This window comes from Carex rostrata, chromosome 2, assembly GCF_964058835.1.
Source record: "Carex rostrata chromosome 2, lpCarRost1.2, whole genome shotgun sequence".
Classification (NCBI taxonomy): domain Eukaryota; kingdom Viridiplantae; phylum Streptophyta; class Magnoliopsida; order Poales; family Cyperaceae; genus Carex; species Carex rostrata.
Genome location: NC_135919.1, coordinates 4,014,320 through 4,024,533, shown reverse-complemented (window position 1 = coordinate 4,024,533; position 10,214 = coordinate 4,014,320). Strand labels below are relative to the sequence as shown.

The 10,214-nt window shown below is 30.6% G+C and overlaps 1 pseudogene across 1 annotated transcript; it reads left to right on the top strand.

The window, feature by feature from the left end:
* The first annotated feature begins 5,236 nt into the window (after positions 1 to 5,236).
* On the top strand, positions 5,237 to 10,098 carry LOC144569670 (1-(5-phosphoribosyl)-5-[(5-phosphoribosylamino)methylideneamino] imidazole-4-carboxamide isomerase HISN3, chloroplastic-like; annotated as a pseudogene). The gene is made up of 9 exons (XR_013516125.1): positions 5,237 to 5,373; positions 5,753 to 5,878; positions 6,006 to 6,064; positions 6,873 to 6,987; positions 7,701 to 7,831; positions 8,269 to 8,370; positions 8,804 to 8,934; positions 9,192 to 9,240; positions 9,789 to 10,098. The product of XR_013516125.1 is annotated as a 1-(5-phosphoribosyl)-5-[(5-phosphoribosylamino)methylideneamino] imidazole-4-carboxamide isomerase HISN3, chloroplastic-like (transcript).
* Positions 10,099 to 10,214: the final 116 nt, after the last annotated feature.

Below are 10,214 nucleotides of genomic sequence, written 5' to 3'. Positions count from 1 at the left end.
CACTTCTATAACGGGAATTTTACGCATACATCCTTCAAATTATAATAATGGCTCACTATTAATATGATTATTTTTGTTTGACTGAGGCTGTGGTGCTTTAAAAAGTACAGATCGGTTCGTGTTGGTGAAATTATAACTCTATTTTTAAAATCTAAATAGTCAATTTGAATCGCTTAATATGCTCTAATGAAAATGAAAATGCATCTAGAGATCAAATTTTATATTTTTTTTAGAATTATTATTTTAGTATCTTTTTAAATAGATAGAAAATCACTATTTTTGGATTAGTCAAAAATCTTTAGATCAGGCGACTTTCTATCTATTTAGAAAAAAAAATTAATGTAAACTTTGATCTCTGGATATGAATTGTTTGAATTTTATGAACGGAAATATTGATTCATGTTGCAAAGTACAGTAGCCTTGATCTTTTTCTTTTAGCAATTACGCGTGATCAAAGTTCCTCTTTTTTCCAAATACTAATGATTTTCATTTGAGAGTTAAAAAAAGCAACATTTTTCAAAAAAATAATAATAATAATTAACCTCTACATATTAAAAATATTCATTAAATGAAATTGTTGTATGAATGTATCGGTTTTATTTGTTCAAAAAAAAAGACACAAACCAATATTAACCAAACTTATTGAAAATGAACATCAATTTCTAAAATTTTATGTGTATAAATAGGAAAAAAAATCAGCAATAATAGTACATAAACATTCAAGCAGTTTTTTTTTCTTAATTTTATGTTATGAAAAAAAATTCTGAGAAATAAAATAGATAATTCTATGCCAGGCAATAAGCAAATCACTTGATAAAGATAAAAGAATCTAGAGAAATAAGAAGAGAGGTGAAAAGAATAACCTCACTTCAAAGAAAAAGAAATGCATAAAAGTTGAAGAAACATGAAGTATATCGTGGTACTTCCTCAAAAAAAAAAAAAAAAAAGTAACAAAACCGAAAGGGACAATATAATAGGATCTGACAATGAAACGCGCAAAAAAATAAAATATTTTTTTTTATAAAACTTTAAAGAGGAGAGTTCAAATGCACCCAAATTTTTGTGCATCCAAATGCATTCTATCTTTCAAATTATTTTTCTCCGTTTTCAAAGTCTAAATAGTCAATCCGAACCATTAGATGCGATCTACATATTAAGATGTGCTTGGAGACCAAATTTTACATTTTTTGGAATTTTTTTACTATTTATTAAGCCACTTTGAAAATCGCTGATTTTACATTTTCTGGACCGTTGGATCAGCGATTTTCAAAGTGGCTTAATAAATAGTAAAAAAATTCCAAACAATGTAAAATTTGGTCTCCAAGCACATCTTAATATGTAGATCTTATCTAACGGTTCAGATTGACTATTCAGACTTTGAAAATAGAGAAAAATGATAGGATGCGTTTGGGTGCACAAAAATTTAGGTGCATTTGAACCCTCCTCAACTTTAAAATAGGATATATTACCAACAAATTTATTTGACAACCACAACAACCATTGAAATTCTTACTAAAATTATAAAACTAGAATTGAAGGCATATTCCTTGTGGTTTAAATCCGCTATGAATTGTAAATCTCTATTTTAAATTTTAAATTATAACCTCACTTAATAACAGTTTTGCTTGAGCGGAGAAGCCAAGTGATGAGTTATGGATTTTATTACAAGGAGGGATCCAGTTACATCGTTTTTGGTGACACCCGATTACACCTTACATTATCAAAGTTTTCAAAGTTCAAACAGTCAATCTAAATCGTTTAACATGATAGATATATTAAAATGTGCCTGCAGATCAAATTTTACATTTTTTTTTGAATTTTTTACTATTTATTAAGTATTTTCCAAAATCGTTGTTTTCATAATGTTGAATTTGTGTATCCATCTTAATAAATAGTAAAAAAAATTCAAAAAAATGTAAAATTTGATCTACAAGCACATTTTAATATATCCATCATGTTAAACAGTTTGTTTAGACTGTTTTGGTTTTTGAAAATGTGTAGAGTGTAATATGGTGTCACTAAAAACAGTGTAAGTGAATTCCTCTTTTTTTATTATTCTGATGTAAAAAAAACTTTTAAAAACAGAAAAGACCTAATAAAAAAATAACACAGGAATAAGTTTACCTTGATGATTTCTAATGCTCAGTTTATATGCTGCTTATTTTTGTTTTTATTTGCAACTTCCTGTTTAAATTTCTAATGCTTGATCCTCAATTTTTGATACCTGTCAATTTTCGGCACGGGTCATAAATCACCTCCAAATACTGTACATCACAGTTGACTAGGATGTAAACGGTCGGATACGAATCGGATAGTGATCAAATTTTATTTTTAAATGTTATAATTTTTTTAATATGAATACAGATAGTCACGAATATAGATACATATTGAATATCGAACGAATAGGAATATATATACGAATATAATATGGATAATTAAAAATAAATTACTGTTTTATATTCTCATAAATAAATAATATCTAAATATAATATTTTATTTAGAAATTAAGTTTCATTGATGCACTACCTCCAAAAAGAATCATGATACACTGTCTAATATAAAAGAATCATGATATATACATATGCGTCAATTTTTCAATGAATCATTTTTTGGTTGATGTACTGGCGTACTGCTTCCAATTATATAAAATATAATAATATGATAATATTTGAGCAATGGGTAAGGTAATTATTTTTGTTGATGTAAGGGTACTATAAAAATATAATATGATTATATAAAATATAATAATAATAATATAATAATATGATAATATTCGTTAGTTAAATGGGTAAGGATACGGGTAAAGACTATTTCGTACCTGTTACATTATAGGGTAATTATATAAAATATAATAATATGATAATATTTGAGCAATAATTACTGAGTACTTTTATTATTTAGTGTATTATTTTTGTTGTAAGAAAAATATTAAACATATTATTTTTATTTGTATGTTTGTTCTTTAATTAAATAATTAAAATTTTAAAAAGATATATTTTTGTTTTTGAATTTTCTTGTTTTATAAAAAATATAATTTAGTTGAAATTGATTGCACAATTATTTTTATTTTCATTTTTTTTATTAGTAATATCATTGTATATGTACGAAATAAATGAGTTTTGACGTTATATTTGTAAAATATAATAAAACTAATTATTATAGTCGTATTGTTTGTTACTCACCCGCTACCGTTTCGTTACCCGATAATTTTAACGGGTAAGGGTAGCTAGGGTAGGGTAAGGTCAAATCTTAATGGGTAAAGGTAGAGTACGTATGGGTAAGATCATTCTTAGTGGGTATGCGTATGAAAATGCTCCCACCCTACCCGTATCGTACCCATTGACACCCCTATCTGCGAGCCCCACATGTCACCCTTCTGTAGTTATTATTGAAAATGAGCTCCATTTCTCAGCCTTACTGTAGTAATATTACTATAGATGTACTGTAGCAAACTCCCACCAAGATTATATATATAATAGATTTGGATATGAAAATAAAATGTTACTTAAATTTACGAAATAAATGAAATTTATCATAAAATAAATTTTATGTACTAATATCTATAAGTAAATGTACATATTATCAAAACTAAAATTTATAACAAAATGTATATTATCAAAACTAAATTTAATGTTACAAAGCTTTTAGAATGTAATAGTATTTCTATAACCTCTAATGGGTACGGACTTGATCAATTTATAGACATTTATCTTTATCTGATACGTCCATTAATTATCAAATGAACGGATTAGATTTAGCGTTCTATTAATATTGGAAAATCAAAAGAAATGAAAATCTCAATTGATGACACTAGGAGTTTCAAAATTTTATTTGATGACCTTAAGCGATTAAAAACTCAAACATTTACATCTATTATTTAGACCAATTAATTGAGAATTAATCTAACAGAGAAAACAAATCAAAGCTTTGGATGCATATAAGTTCAATGGGGGCTTGTGAAATTAGAAGAAGATATAGAGATATTTAAATTAACGATTCATTTATTGTATTGCACTGATTATAATTACATTCTCTGTTGTAAATTATATAGACAGACTCATATCTAACCCTAAGCTATTAACTAGAGTACACCAATATTGTTGTAAAAAAATGGTCGTTTAGTCTGACCAATCGGTCGATTAGTTGTTGGCGGTGACCAAACTGTTACAAATTGTCCGTTTTTTATTTATACTATTAATTAGATGGTCATAAAATGTACTATATTTTGTCTTGTCTTATGAAATTAAGTTAAAATAAATTTATTTGATAAGTTTAATGAGTTAAATTAATCAATTTTAATAATTATAAGTATATGCATATAACTTTAATGAAAATACAAAATTATATGCAAAATTATGATTAAACAATAGCATACCGTTTAATTACTTAACGATATTATTTTCGTCCAACAAGTGCATATCGTTATTTACAACACTGGAGTAAACAAGAAGAATATGAATAGCAGAAGTTTGTTAGAGAGAAGCGTCTTCTTCTACAACTTTGTGTCCAGTGGAAATATTAATGGATGTCTCTATTTCATTGTCATCGGGGCTTAATTGAGGATTTTCAAGGATTAATTCGGAACTTACATACCCAATAAATAGCAACCAATTAAAAAAAGAAAAAAAAGAAAAGAATCAATGACAATATTCCAAATACAATAGAAAGGAGAACCTTGTTGAATTTAACAAGTACATTTAGGTCAGATTTTAGCCTGCTAAATGGAGCCCGTTGACAAACGGGCCGAGCATTTAAATTATTAACTGAAGTACCACACAGGGCCCAAAGGTCGACCCAAACTCACCCCAGCTCTCTCGACCGGAAACAAATCTGCTGCGATCCGAATTGAATGAACAGAACCCTGAAATCCCTGCCTTTTCAAATCTAACTGTTGATTTATTTTGAGATGCGTGCATACAAAAACTAGCTGTTTGGAGATGCGTGTACAGAAAAAATTGAATGGTTGGATTTGGAAAAGAAGGGATTTCAGGTTACTGTTCATAAAATTCGGATCGCAGCAGATTTGATTCCCTCTCGACCCAGGTGGATGCATCTTCGGGTGCGTATCCTCTGAGATATCTCAACTTTTGCGTGACCGACGTGTTCGGTGCCTATTCGGGGGTGATGTAGGGGTCAATATTATGTCTGCTTTGAGATTCGTGCATAGAGTATTTAAACGGTTGGGATTTTCCAAAATGTCACGCAAAGTTTGAGATATCTCAGAGGATACGAATTCTGCATCTTCCCCCCTCTATTCGCCTTAACTCTCAGTCCGCCTCTCTCTCTCTATCGCGCGCTGTCGCCGCCTCTCCTCCGTCGCGCTGTATCTCCTCAGTCGTGTCTCTTTCCTGAGTTGCGCCGCCTCGCCTTAAGGTAATAAGGCCAACTTTCTTTTGAGTTCGGACCTAGTAGACTACTAGTAGAGATAGTTTTGGTTTGCCTGCTGAGAATATGATGAAATCCTTGTTGGGTATTTGGAACCAGTGAAGAATGAATATAATAATTGGTTGTTTATATTTTTGTTTATACCGTTTCCTCCTTGTTTAAGAAAAGTGCTTGAATTAACACCGTTAATACTCTGCAAATTAAATGTAATTGTATCTTCCTAATTATAATTGTAATTGTATCTTCCAAATTAATACTCTGCAAATTAGTGAAAACTCCTTAAATTTAAAGCCCGTGTAATTGTATTCCTTCTAATTTAGAGTTTCATTCTAAATTTATACTAACTAGTGGTTATTTGCATGAATAGAATTATCATGAACTGATGCAATCAACTGAAGATGAAAAGTTTGATCTATGATAAATTGATTGGTACCAGTCAATTGGATTATATCTACAATCAGAGAAAGATACCGTCTTTTGTACCTCCTACAAGGTGCACCCCTTCTAGAAATGCACTTCTCTTCCTCTATCTATCAGTAGTTCTCTTCTTTCCTTTTGTTTTCTGCTAGATATACCCTCCAAAGCTTGAAACTTTACCCCTTTTTTTTTAACTTCTTTAGGAGCTCGACATGCTGTTCAATGCGCAACACACTTTCGACCTTGCATTGATATACACAAGGTGATTTTGTACTGTAATTGAATATCTTTGAAGTTTCTGTACTGAGTGAGGCTATGGTACTATGCAAAGTGCATTTTGGTTCGTACTATGGATGCATATTTCCATTTTTAAAATCCAAACAGTCAATTTGTTCCGATCAACGTGATCTTCATATGAAAATGTGCTTGGATGTCACATTTTGCATCTTTTAGAATTTTTTACTATTTTATTAAGTGGTACAAAATCACTTTATCTAAAGATTCTAGACCATTCAAAATTAGTGATTTTCTACCTATCCAAAAGAATAGTAAACAAATTATAAAAAAATGTAAAATTTGGCCTCCAAGTAGTCTTTCATATGGAGATCATGATGAATGGTTTGGATCGACTATTAAGACCTTCAAATGAAGATATGGATCCATAGTACGGACCAAAGTGCGTACTGTAGCCTCACTCTTTCTGTACCACTAATAGGTACAAACATGTATTTTCATGGATATGTACTATTTTGGTTTAATGCAATCTTTCTGTTTGCTCTTTTGTGTTATTTTAGTTTTTCTTGTTTTATTCTTGCTGGCTACCATATCTTTTTCCAAGTACTCGAAACACTCCATGTGAGGTTACTTGACCCGACCAGTATTGTACTTGAATGATATTTTGCCATTTTGTGGTATAACCTTCAATAAACTTAATTTATGACCAAACCCTAAATTGAACTTTATTATTTTCTCTTTGGGAAAAGTGAAACAAATTGTGGGGTCAACTCTAAGATATTCATCAGAAAATGGGAAGTCCTCTCTTGTGACTAACTTTGAATCTGACAAGTCAGCTGCCTACTATGCAAATATGCACAAAAGAGACAATCTCACTGGTGGCAATGTCATAATGCTTGGTGCCTCCCTTGAGCCAGGTGGCAGCTTTAGAGGCATTACATGCTTATCCTGGTTAGAAATTACATTTGTATTCTTCTACCTTTCTTACTTTTATTGGTAGATGGTGAGAGGGTCATGAATATTTCAATTACGGGTAGGGGTGCTCATTGGGTCGGTTTGAGTAAAACCGAATTAAAATAGTCAAACCAAATTTTATTCAGTTTTAAAAGTACAGCCATACCAACCAAATTAAAATTATCAACCGAATAACAACCAAACCAAAATAACCAAAGTAAATGTTGGTTTGTTTGGTTGAACCAAAATAAGAGATTAAATTTTAAATGGTCAAAACTCAATACATGCAGAAATACATTTAATAATCATAGAAATAAATATGAATTATCTATATCAGTTGTTGACATTACACACATTGTTCAATTCCATACAAAAATATCTAGATGTTTTAAAATATCCAAACAAATTATTTTCTTCATTTTAAGTCCATCAAAGTTAGCAAACCATCGATCACACTGAAACATGGATTTGAACCATATAGAGTTTGGTCGGTTCAATCTTTTCGGTTTTGAAAAATCTAAACCGAACCAAATTTAAAAATGAAGCAATTAAAAAATTCAACCGAACCAATGCATTTAAACCATAAAACCGAACCTTTTCGGTTCGGTTGAAAACAAAAAAAGAAACGGACCCAATGAACACCCCTAATTATGCATGAATACGCTTATCTGATTTAATATTGTACTTATGCAGTTCTAATTAGTTGCCAGTATTTGAAGTTTGGAAAGGAATGACAGCTGTATATTTTTTATTTGGTGGTTTGCATGTTGGAGGCAGGATAAACTTGGAGAATGCCATGAAATACCTTGATGAAGGTGCATCTCATGTTATTGTTACCTCAGTATGTTTTTCCCTCTCTCCCTCCCACCCCTCAGGTTATATTTAAAAATATGATAAGTTTTTCGTTATTATTTACAAAATTAATTGAAAAGACTCAATGTTCCTTCAATTATCATCTTTATGTTTGTAATGTATATGTAAGGTGCCATTGATTGTGTTTATTGGGTTTCTATGGTTGAGTTTGGGTTTTATTAAATTTAATGTGTTTGTTTTACTTTGTATTAAAATTTACTACTTGTGAAGGCTTATACACTTAAGTTTTGGTCAAGGACACGGTAAATGACATTTATTGGTTTGTAATTAAGAAAATGCAAGAAATCAAACTATGTAATAAAGACAATTCATTTTGGTCCTTCAGTAATATTATCTTCTTATGTTATATTATTTTTATTAACTTTAATGATTTGGAATTTTATCCAATTTGTTTACCTTTTTTAGTACGTCTTCAGTGATGGAAAGATGAACATGGAGCGGCTCCAAGGCCTTGTTGATTTGATAGGGAGAAAAAGACTTGTTTTGGATCTTAGTTGTCGAAAAAAGGTACATCAAGTTTTTGCTTAAATCAAGGCTTCATTAAGGCATAGAATGCACTGTTGATTAAAGCAAAATCAGTTTATATCTAAGTTTTTTCTGGACTAAACTGGGGCATATTTAATCACGTTAATTTTTTTAATTTTTATTTTTAAGTTTGAGTAAGCAGTGTGCTTATGATAGGTATTGTCAGTTTGATAGGGAAGCAAATAATGATAGGTATTTAATCTAGTTTTGTAGAAAGTATTTGCCAGTTGGTTTACATGAGGCTTAATGAAGGCCAAATTGGGTAGCCCAGCAATTGTTGATACAGATTTGAGTTTAATTGGGGCTTAATTGTATAACTTGTGTTTGATTGAGGATTTTTTTTTTAAATTGGATTTGATTGAGGCTAATTTTGGTTTTTCCAATGTCCAATTTCGATTTAGTTTTTGTAATGCAGAATGGAAATTATGCCATTGTGACAGACAGATGGCAATAGTTTACTGATGTATTTGTAGATGCTCAAAGTTTGGAATTGGCTTCAGATGCTGATGAGTTTTTGGTGCATGGAGTTGATGTAGAGGGGAAATGGTGAAGCTTTCTCACCATGTCACATATGATTTTTCCTTTTTTGGTAACTGCTTAATTAAGGTTTCATTGGTTTAAGTTCTAGTTGAGCAGTTCAAAGGCACAAAATGGCATGAGATACAAAAAAAAAACAGGTAGTTCATTCTGGCACCCAACTTAGTTGGTCATATACTGGATATAACTGTATAATTAATGTTATAGAAGGTATGCTTTCTACTTTGTTGACTTTCATTCATATCGACTTTCTTATAACATGACAGATTAGGTATAGATGAGGAGCTCGTCACTCTGCTTGGATCTCTTTCTCCAGTATGTAACACACCTCTGTTCAAATATTTTGAATCCTTGACTTTTCTCGTTATCTTATTTAAATTTGAGAAGAAAATTGTTGGTTTTCTGGTTGAATTAGACTTTCTTAGAAGACCAATAGTTTGTTATTTATTATTATTTTTGTTATTTATTATTATTTTTTTTTGAGGAAAACCAATATGATATTTGTTTTCTTTGGCATGATACATGTTACGCTCTACTGCATTTACAAATAACACAAAGCATTAATCATATTTGTAAGCACCTTTTTGCAGTTCTTTTTCTGTAAATTATTTAGCAGTTAGCACTGTTGAAATCAATGCTCAGTTGGCCAAATCAACAAAAATTGGCTTTCTTGTTCATATCAAATCAAATGAATATTTTCAAAATTAGCTCCTAATTAGGTTTTATTACCTGTCACATTCTGTTTACGTTGTGCTTACATGAAAAACATGTCTTGTCAGCATAGAAATGTTGCATATTGTTTGCAAACACAACAAAGGGTAAATCTCATTTGGATTCCCCTAATTTGGTAACTGGTTTTGTAGATTCCGGTAACTTATGCTGGAGGTGTATCAAAAATGGAAGACCTCGAGAGAATAAAGACAGCTGGTAGGGGCCGAGTTGATTTCACAGTCGGTAGCTCTCTCGACATATTTGGAGGTGACCTATCCTATCAGAAGGTTGTAGCTTGGCATAATGAAAAAAAAACATGGTTAAAATTTGAGTTAAATTCGGTTTTTCCTTGAACAAATTGTTCGTGTAATGGAGAGTAATAAATTAATGATGATTAGAGAAATGTATTTGTACAATAAGGTCAACAACTAGTGGAATACTATCTTGTTTTGAGTAAAAATATGGTGTTCCTAAGCTTATTAAATCTTTGGTGAGCTTCAATGACAAATTATTCAAACTATTAAAATCGATCTATGTCTGACAAGCATACACAATTATCCGACCAAATGGAGAAATGT